Source organism: Rhinolophus ferrumequinum, chromosome 2, assembly GCF_004115265.2.
Source record: "Rhinolophus ferrumequinum isolate MPI-CBG mRhiFer1 chromosome 2, mRhiFer1_v1.p, whole genome shotgun sequence".
Lineage (NCBI taxonomy): Eukaryota > Metazoa > Chordata > Mammalia > Chiroptera > Rhinolophidae > Rhinolophus > Rhinolophus ferrumequinum.
This window is the reverse complement of record NC_046285.1, coordinates 103,270,166-103,280,674: the sequence shown is the minus strand read 5'-3', so window position 1 is coordinate 103,280,674 and position 10,509 is coordinate 103,270,166. Positions and strand designations below refer to the sequence as shown.

General features: G+C 48.1%; 1 long non-coding RNA gene across 1 annotated transcript; it reads left to right on the top strand.

Moving 5' to 3' along the window:
* Window positions 1–724: 724 nt before the first annotated feature.
* LOC117033316 (uncharacterized) lies at window positions 725–9,782 on the top strand. The gene is made up of 3 exons (XR_004424869.1): window positions 725–863; window positions 2,901–2,999; window positions 9,668–9,782. It is a non-coding gene; the product is annotated as an uncharacterized LOC117033316 (long non-coding RNA).
* Window positions 9,783–10,509: the final 727 nt, after the last annotated feature.

Sequence of the window (10,509 nt, the reverse complement as noted above, 5' to 3'; positions counted from 1 at the left end):
GTGACGGTGGGGCAGTGGGGTGAAGGTGCATGGCAAGGAAAATAATAATTTTGGAGGCATTTTAGAGGGAGAGGGAGAAGAGGTTTGAGACGGCTGCCTGTTGCCAGGGACTTTAGCAAGATACGTGGGAAAAGCTTTCTGTTTTGTTTTGTTTTTAGTAAATTTTGCTCTGTTTTGTATTATGTGATCCTGCCTTCCTACCTCTGTCCAAGTGACAATTAATAAATGTGGACATTACTTTTCAAGGGCTGTGGATTCAATTCAGGGCTTGGATGTGTTGCCATGTAGCATGGGCCTGAAACGGGGGGTGAAAGTATGCTGTTCACGTCTCAGGTCTCCATTTCAAGGCATATGCTATTAATATGCTATTAGCTTTTTTTTTGGTGGATGAGGAAGCTGGGGCTCAGAGATGCTAAGTGGCCTGCCCCAGGTCACACAGCTCAGAATGATGAGATTTACATCCAAGCCTGAAAGCCGAGGTTTCCTGCCGGATGGGAGCCAATTTCCTTCTCTGCAAGCTGTCAGGACTTGCAAACCTTCGGCACTTGCTGTTTGTGTGTTTCCCTTCATTTTTCTATATCTTCTCTCTCCCTGGTCTCTTGTAACTTCACATCAGCTCCCCGCAGGGTAAGTCATGCCTATCGTGAAGCATTTATTGTCATCACTCACTTTCTTTTCTCCTCTCTGGGAAAGAGGCACTGAGCCTCCCAGTCCTGTTGTCAGCCCCGTGCTTTACCAGCCCTCACCAGGAAAGTCTCTGCAGCCCAGTGGTCCAGCAGCTCCTGACGGGAGGCTTATGTGACCTGACCCCCAGGACCTTCCGCCATCACCCTGATAAGAGTCTGCAGGCAGAGAGTGTGAAGGTAAGACCACCACTGCTGCCTCCCACTGGAGGATTCCCGGCTTGTCCCATTGTTTCCTCTCCTGGGACAGCCCAGACCTGCATCCTTATCTGAGGTTGGCAGAGAAAGAGACCTTTTTTTTTTTTTTCTTTTTTTAACCAGAGGCAGGGTCTTGATGAGGTAGCTTCCGCCATCAGAGGTCATCAGTTTTAATGCTTCTTCCTCCCTCCAGAATATGGCAAGTCTTGGGGAAATCAGTGAGCCGCAGGCAGGCCCCCCCAACCCCCATGAGCCTGGGCAGGTCTGGAGAGAGAGCTGGGGATCAACCTGTGGGCACACACTTCTGTTTGTGAAAGACTGTGTATCTGTGCGTGTCCCTGGATGTAGGTTTGTTTCTGAGTGTGTATGTCTGGGTGTGTATGTGTATGTCCCTGTTTGTGTGGTCCCTGCATGTGTGTGTCTATGGGTGTGTGTGTGTGTGTGTGTGTGTGTGTGTGTGTGTGTTTTGTGTGCTGCAATTGCAGAGTTCTAATGGCTCTGAAAAATATTTTCAATTCATACCGATGGAGTTGCTCCCCCTCTTTACTGGAGAAGGCCCCCCAAAGAAGTCCGGATATTAGAAGTATTTCTAGAACACACACAGTATTTCTGGAACACACCCTGTGGGTACCGAGCCTAAGGAGTGACTGGCTGAGAGGGAATTCTGGTTGCAGGAAAGGGAAGGTTCTGACTCTCAAACTCTGGGACGAATCCCGCCGTTCCACTAGGTGGCGCCGGAGCTGCATGCACTGCCAGTGCCGTCAGGGACCAAGACCCAATTCATACCTCATCATCTGCCTTCTCAATTTCGAAAATTTGTTCTTTGAGGCATCACTCATCTCTCTAGAGTAAGTCAGAGGCCAGTTTTTAAGTCATCTCCAGTGAGCTGTGGGCAGGTTCCCCTGTCATGAGCCTGGGCAGGGCTTGGAGAGAGAGCTTGAGATTGACTCTGTGGGCACACAGTGTGTGTGTGGGGGGGGGGGGGGTGGGGTCTGGGGGGGTTGTGGGCTGCAGTCTCAGAGCTCTAATGCCTTTCAGTTCATTGTGATGAGGAGAAGTTTGGAGGTTGTCCCCCAAAGAAGAGCCAACGTCAGCGGATTTAGTGGTGGCTCTCGGGTTTCAATGAAACCCGAGCCTCCTACAGATTCTGCCCTGGTTGTGACTTCCAGGACCCAGGCCTGCCCCCCATGGGTGCATTAAAATCCTTTCATGCATGTGAGCTGTGTGATCTACTGCGTCACAGGATAGTGGTGTCAGGTGCCCCTGGAAGAGCCAGAGTCTGGCTAGGGTTATCTGCAAGGGCTGCAGTCATGTTTCCAAATAAAAAACAGAGAAGTGTTTTCCTTTGTGGATCCTTGGCAAGAGCACACAGACATGCCCCAATGTTGTTACTAAGTGGGAGTCCTCACAAAAGGTGGTGTGTTTATAATTCAGCACCATTACACACTGTGAAGGGTGGTTTTGTTTCTCCTTTTCTCAGTCAGATATCCTTAAGTTTAAAGAACAAATGTACATGTTTGGTAGTTGAGGTAACAGGGAGATATTCCTTTGTCGTAAGACATCATTAAATTCAGAGCCAGAATCCCTATCACTCACCAATAGCCTATGTCATGCAGGGACTCTGGTCCCGCTCCCCACATAAGAATGCAGGACATGGTGAGGCCAAAAAGGAACACCCACGGAGCCATAGATAGGGGAGTCATACTACTACATTCTCGCTGGCAGCCAGTGGAGACACAGGAAGTAGGAGCCACATGACCAGCAATCCACCCTCCGCTTCTCTGCCTGCCAACCAACCAACCAACCCACTAGCCGCTGTAGTTATATTAGTGGCTAATGGCTAACTGGTTACCGCTGACGGCCAACTAGTCACAGCTGACGGCCATCTACTACCCGAGCCAGCGCCTTTCCACGTGAGGCCGAGAGCCTGGAAACTGCTCTCTGGGACTCTGTCCCCACAGCCTGTTTCCCTATATTTGCGTTGCGAGAGACTCATTTTTTATTTCATCTCCTTTTCAGATGGAGTTCATAAAAGGTGGCTCAGACCTAGCAGGGAAAATGTATGCATGTGTATTCCAAAAGGATGGAGTAAACTAAAGAGGAGAGAAGCCTCAGATGGTCAGTTGCCATGAAATTGTCCTATTTTAACATAATATCCAGTCAGTCAGTGGTTCATTCATAAAAAACACCACTTATTAAAAGACATGGGGAAGAAAACCGTGAGCTGAGCATGTCCGAGGGGCCGGGTGCTCACTCTCCACATTTTGGGCGTAGCTGGGCAGTCACCACCCTCTGGGGCTCAGAGTTGAGTCAGCGGGTCTAAAAATGAGGCTCGCAGAGCACGTGCCTCGGAATCGCCACGTCTGTGTGTTATTGGTGTGCTTCCCAAGTGTGGTCCAGCTCTCATCTGCTTCTAACGCACACGCTGCAGAAACGCTGGCCTGGACGGTGATCCCACAAGTCAAGTGCGATCGTATGCCACATGGTACGTGCTGCGAGAGAGGAAAACAGCCACTGAAAACCAAGGACGGCAAACACCTAGCTCTTAACATATCACGAAGCTGTTCTCAGTGCGTTAGGTCCTAACTTATTTAATGCGACAGTAACCATTCTCAGCGGTTTCTGGAATCAGCCTCGTTTTATGGATGAGGAAACCGAGGCACAGAGAGGTTAGGTAACTTGCCCAAGGTCACACGCCTGGAGGGCTGAGTGGAAGTGGGACCCTACTACAAGCAGTCTGGCAGCAGAGTCTTGGATCTTAGCTGCTGTGCTCCACTGCTGCTGCTTAGCCGGGAGGAGGAAGGCGCTTTGTGTTAAATGATAAACATAATCCTCTTAGAGAACTAGTTCTTTGAAGGTTTTGGCTGAGTTATATTTTTAGAAACTCGGACTGAAGCTTGGAGATACCGGTCAAAGACCCAGTGAAACTAGAGAAAAAGAATGGTTGGGATGGAGGAGAGAACAAAGACACTCAAGGCCCTGATAAAGAAATAATTACGAGCGTTTCTCTGGTGAGAAGACCCAGGTTCTAATTTGAAATTCCTGTTGAGGAAAGGAGAGGACCAGCCAAACCTACCAGGGGCCCGAGTCAATGCCGCTCTCGTCCAGGAGATGGCGCTGACGTTTCCTAAAAGAATCAGCTAATTGCTGTTTGTCTCGCTCCAAGGCGCCCCCTGAAGTCGTTAGGCTCCTATTTTGTTTGTATTGTTGCTTCAAAACGCGGAAAACCTTTACTGCGCTCCCCACCGTGGGGAAAACATCCGACTCTGCGGGTCTTAGCTAGACGGTCGCAGGCCAGAATCAAAGGTTTCTTAGTGAAGGAGGGCCCGTGAGGCCGTGGGGCCAGCCCAGGCCTCTCTTGCCTTCTACAAGGACAAGTATATGCAGGAATTAAGAAAAGGGAACTCATTCCTGTGGACTAGCTACCAGGTGAGCAGTTCCACAAGCTCCTACAACAGCAACCCTACTGGATCAGTATTATTATTTTTTAAATCCCCAATGCGTAGGCCAAGCAACCAAGACTCGGAGAGGAAAGTAAGATAGCTTGCCAAGGGGACACAGCCTGTGCGTGGTAGCTGGGCGATGGAGACCCTGATGTCCACGCCAATCACTTTCCACCACACCCCCTGCCTCAGAGGGTAGCCTAAGCATGTCTGCGTGTGCTCTGAGCCGCCAGCGTGCTCTGATATTACGAAAAGAAAACAAGATAAAGCCCAGGTGCTAATTTGTTTTCTTGGTATTTGCTTTTCTATTAAACGTGGAAGCCAATCCAATTAATTGAGGGTTTCAATTAGTTGGGTGCATGCTAAGTCCAGGGTTTAGTGTACTTCCTGCTCTAAATTGCTGTGTGACGGATTACCCATAATCCACAGCTTAATATCTCTTACAGGAACAGAGAATAAGGCCTCCCTTTTTAGGAAGAGAAAGGCAAACATGAGAGGTCTTTTCTTTCAGGGTTCTTAAATTCCCCACCCTCTGGGTCCTACTTACATCATCAAAACTTACGTGTTTTGATGGAAGAGAAGACAAGGTGTGTGATATGGCTGGACTGAAGTTAAGAGGCTAGGTATAGTAATTCTCCCTCCCCTCCCCTTCCCTTCTTTCTTTACCCCGGGTGTGAGGACTGTTTACAGCTAGCTGAGGAGCAGAGACCAGAGCTTCTCCAATTTCAGTGTGCACACAAATAAATGACTTCAGGATCTTGTTAACGTACATACAGACTCTGAGTCCCAGCTCTGGGATGAGCCCGAGATTTTGCAGTTCCAACAAGCTCCCATAGACCAAGGTTGGGTGATGCTTTGGGCAACAAGGCATGAGATCAAGTCCTGGGGAGATGGATTAAGGTGAGTGGAAAGGAGAGACATAGAGGTGGTGGCCATTTGTGGGGAGTGCCCACACTGGATGGTGGCTGAGGCGGGAGGTGCCCCTTTTAGGATGGGCTTCAAATTCCTCCAATCTGAGAGGGGCAGGTAACACTCCAGACTTGAGATTAGGGTTTCACAAAGGCTGCAGCAACAAAGGCAACCGCGGACTATGTCTGAATTTCCAGGGGTAGGTCCTGGGCTGACCTGCCACTTGACAACCCACCCAGGTGACTCTGACCTAAAGTTTGAGAACCACCATCACCGAGGTCATTTCCAGCTCTCAGTTTCTCTTTTCCAGACTAGTCAGGCTGTTTTCTCTACAATGTCACAGGTGGTGCTGCCATACAGGACATTCGACTCATCTGGCCTCTTTCCCGCACTCTGGAGGACCTAGGGGCCAGATGAATTAAGTCCTGGTCGCACAGCTGCCGAGAGTAGGACCGGGTCTAAGCCCAGGAGTTTGGACTCCTAGTCTAAAGCCTCTTCCCCGTAGCCACCTCCTCTTTCCCCCGACACGCTCCACTTCAGCACCTCGCTACTCCTCACTTGGACTTGGGCTCTCATCTGCTCCCTCTGTCTCTTGTCCCTGCATTTCTAATCCATCTTTGTAATCCAGTCTTCATACTGACAGCTGACTAAACTGTCAACATCAATACTGTCCCCATACGGGGACTTCTGGGAGAGGTAAGGAGCCCCTCCTCTGACTTCCCATGGTGTTCTGGATGCTGCTGCCTGGCTGGGAAGCTCTTCGTACTCAGGGGGGCATCTTACTCATCCACCATGCCCCAAACCTAGGCCAGCACCGGGCATCCTACGGGTACACAGTGCATGCTTGTGGGGACAGAGCCCCAGAGAGCAGTTTCCAGGCTCTCGGCCTCATGTGGAGGGGTGCTGGCTCGGGTAGTAGATGGCCGTCAGCTGTAACCAGTGAGCCATCGGCCACTAATATAACTGCCACGGCTACGCTGGGGAGTGGAGGAGGGTTGGTCGGTTGGCAGAAAAGCGGACAGCAGGTCGCACGTCGTGTGAATCCAGCCTCCAGTGAGACTGTAGTGGTGTGACTCCCCTACCTATGGCTCCGTGGGTGTTCCTTTTTGTCCTCACCATATCCTGTGTTCTTGTGTGGGGAGCGGGAGCTGAGACCCCTGCAGGCCGCCCCGCGTGACAATGCTGATAGGCTGAGGGGATGAAAGAGGTACTGACCGAGTGACTTCATATGAATGAATGACCCGTCCTGACCACTTGAGCTTCACCTCCTCCAGTGACTTTGGATCTCCCGCTGACTAGTGAAGGCAATTAGGCAGAATTCGTGAATCTTTAACCCAAAATATAAAAGCAAATATGACATGCCCTCAGTGTTACTGTCCCCAAATAGGCAGCCACGTGACACCACAAAGGGTTACCACACAGATACCCCAGAGAGAAAAAATAGTAATTCTGATGGTCAAACAACACAAATTATTCTTATTTTAGAATCTTTATTATTATTTACTGGGTTCATTCAGAGCTACAGAAACTGTTCACGTTTTTATACTAGGGATCATAACTGCCTAAAACCATCTTCAAGGTCAAGTCAAACAGTTTAGACTTTGGCTGACATGAAAGAGAATGACCTTATTAAAAGAACATGAAAATAAGTCCTTTGAGGTTCACTATGGGTAGACGTCAGAGATTCGAGCTACGTTCTTCTCTAGGGAGTGTGGGCAACAAGTCAGATGAAGTGGATTCTCCTATTTCATTTCAAAGTCTAGCCAGGCTCCAGAAACCAGAACCTTCCCACCTTCCACTTAAGTAACTAAAAGCACGATCAGGCTATGGAATTACCCTGATAACTGACACAGAATGATGTTTTCTTGGCTCCCGCCTTCTCCACGGGTTGTCCACCCTGCCCGTGGTCCCCAGCTAATTTGCAAACACTGTTCTACTTTGCTTCCTGTAACTGTAGCCAGAGACATACGGGACCGTGAAGAGAGTCATTATTTCCATAACTGTCCACGAGCAATTTTCTTACTTAAACCACATCTCTCTGACCTTCCTCTCAGAAAACAACCCAAACTGAGAATATGTTTTCTTAACAAACCTCAGTCAAATATCTTGGCTGGTTTGCCATTTTCTTTTAGCAGATTCCAGGAAACAGGGATGCAGGGGTACCGTATGAAGTCCCAGCTTGTGAGGTTCCAGACATGGGAGAGTCCTCCCATCCGGAAAAGGGGTAGCTAGGGGTCAGGTGCATGGTTCTTTCTCTTTTTCTTTTCCTCTTTCCTTTTTCTCCTAATACACAAAAAATGTATACATTTGTTTTTTTTCTCTTAAAAAAACCCCAAAACTATTGGTTTTATGAAACTGTCCTCGTGAATTTTTTTTTCCCAGTTAGGTGCAGATACTGACAATCCTGGGAAACTTAGCTACTTCTCTTTTCCTTCCTTCCTTCCTTCCTTCCTTCCTTCCTTCCTTCCTTCCTTCCTTCCTTCCTTCCTTCCTTCCTTCCTTCCTTCCCTCCCTGCCTCCATCTCTCCCTTCTTTTCTTCCTTTCCTCCTTCCAGCCTTTGGATACGATCCATTTTATTTATTTATTTTTTACAGAATTAATACCCAACCTAAAGTACCTTTCATATTGTTACCCTTTTAGAGCAGTTATTCAACACCAAAATGTTTATCCCAAGGGGCCACATTAAAAAAACTAAAACAGCTTCCACTTCTGCATCACGATTAATCCCATAGGCAGAGAGGAGGAAGTTTAGGTACACACTGCTGGAAGGTCCAGACTGGGTTGGCTGCATTTCATTCAATTGCTGCCCCTTTTATCCATTTGGAGGCTCATGCAATGGGAGGTTTGAAGGGAAGATAGGTTCTAGAAGAAGGGGTAGCATGCTGCTGCTAGAATTGCCTAGGCTTTCACATGGGCAATCCCCAGCAGGAGTGTGAGGCTTGGACCAAATTAATGTGCATAATAGCATCTTAATTTGCTATTAATACACACTTCTAACATGGTTATACACACAGTTAAAGCTACTTGTTTCGAATGTAAACAGCGATAGAAACTTAGAGCACCTCAGCTAAGACACTGTGTTCTGCCTTGAGGGTTATGGGTGCTGTGGACCGTAGGAAGGAGACCTGTCCGCAGAAGTCTCCTTCCCCTGGGAAATCCTGTCCCCAAGTCAGGCATGGTTGTACTCTCCAAGGTTTCATCACAGAGACCTTTCCCTCCCAGGGTCTGTGTAGCTAGGAATCTCTCGTTCCCTCAAGGTGTCAGACTATGAAATCAGGGTCCCAGCTGCCACATTTCCTGTCCTACTCCCAGGGTGAGAGGTCTCTAGTGTCCTGGGCAGCCATAAAAGGTGTGACTCAGTCACCTGTCTTATCCCATGAAGGGCCACCGCACATGGGAGCCACCACCTTCTGAGACTGGTTGAATTTTGGAGGCCTCAGCAAGGAAAACTCTTAAAGGGAGACAAAACACCACTGCTGCTCTTTCTCCCATCCAAGTAGTAACCAGGCCCACCCCTGCTTAGCTTTCAAGATCGGGTACATTCAGGGCGGTGTGGCCATAGACCTGCTGCTCTTTCCCAAGGGAGTCTCCTGGGGATCAGAAGGTGCTACGTTTCCCCCTGGGAACCATCTGTGAGGAGAGAGAGGGATTCATTGCAGAGGAAATTACTCCATCCATTATTCACGTGAAAAAATGACCTTTCAGTTCCTGAGACTCTTCAAATAAACTCCTTTCCGTCTGCCCTAACCTCTTGCTCTCACTAAGCAAACTTTGTGGGTGGGGCTCCCTTTAAAAGAAGTAAATGGCAAACATTGCTGTGGCAGAACAGGGACAAAATATCTGTAAGATGATGACAGTCCTGTCTGGGACGACGTCTCAGAACTGTCGTCAGGACTCATGGTGATTTTTTTTGCAAGACAGGCCACAGGATTAAAGGAGTAAAAACAGGCGGTAATGGGAGGGGATTCCTATGTTTCCAGGGGTCTTGACCTCTGCAGTAAACGATAATCCATGATTATTGAGCATCTTCTATGATGGGCACTAGAGGCAATAATTGCTACCATGGCTTGGCTACTGCATGTCAGGCTCTGGGCTTATCTATATCGTACATATATTATCTCATTGCATTCTCTTAATAACCATCTTTTATACATAGAAAAACTGAGATTTATAACAATTAATAAATTGTGCAAGGATGTAATTTCACAACTCATAAGAGAGAGGGCTTGGAATCTGTTATGCACTGAAATGTGCCTCTCCTTCCCCAATTCATATGTTGAAGTCCTGACCCCCCAATGTGACTGCCTGTGGAATATGGCCTTTGAGGAGGAAATTAAGATTAAATGAGATTCTAAGGGTAGGGTGCTAATCTGATAGGACTGGTGTCCTTATAAAAAGAGGAAGAGACACCATGAATCTGTCTCTCTTCATAGCACACAGACAAGAGTCGTCCGTGTGAAGACGCACTGAGAAGGCAGTTGTGCACAAGCCAGAAAGAGAGTCCTCACCAGAAACCAACCATAAGCCATCTTGATCTGGACTTCCAGCCTCCAAAACCATGTAAATACAAATTTCTCTTGTTGAAGCCGCCCAACCATTGATATTTTGTTATAGCAGCAAGAGCAGACTAACACAGAATCTGACTCAAAATCTATGCTCTTATCCTTCCAACATTCTTTCCTGTCCTCTCATTGTGTACTTCCCATGCTTCATGGGATGATTTGGTGCTGACATCCAGCTGAGGAAAGGCGGGGGACTCACTTGCCTCCAGATAGAGAATTTAAGGAAGGCAGTGGCTCCTTCTGTGTGCACACTGGCTGTATTATGTTAAATAAGTGACTATGACAGATGGATCATAACCAAACAGTAAGAGCTGCAATCTTGTGGGAAGTTAGAACCACGTCTCTTTACAAGAATTCAATACTACCAAATATGTCAATAAGGCCCCTCAGGACTGTGCAGGTCCAAGTGGACTCATGTTGCCCCTGCCACCTCCCCAAACCCCAAATGTCACAGTCTTTGCTCTCTTCTAATGCCCCACATCTCAGTGAGTGGCACCCCTGACTGCCACCCTAGCACTGTCCCTGAGACCATCTCCCCAATGTCACGACAACCAATATACAACTGAATTCCATCTTGTCCTTTAATCTCCTACATATCTTCAAAATGCATCCACGTTTCCCCCGCTCCATTGCTGCCACCCAACTTAGAATACTGAGCTAGCTGTCCCTCTGGTCTGCAAATAGAATAGTTGTGTGCAGTTAAGGGTGTAGCT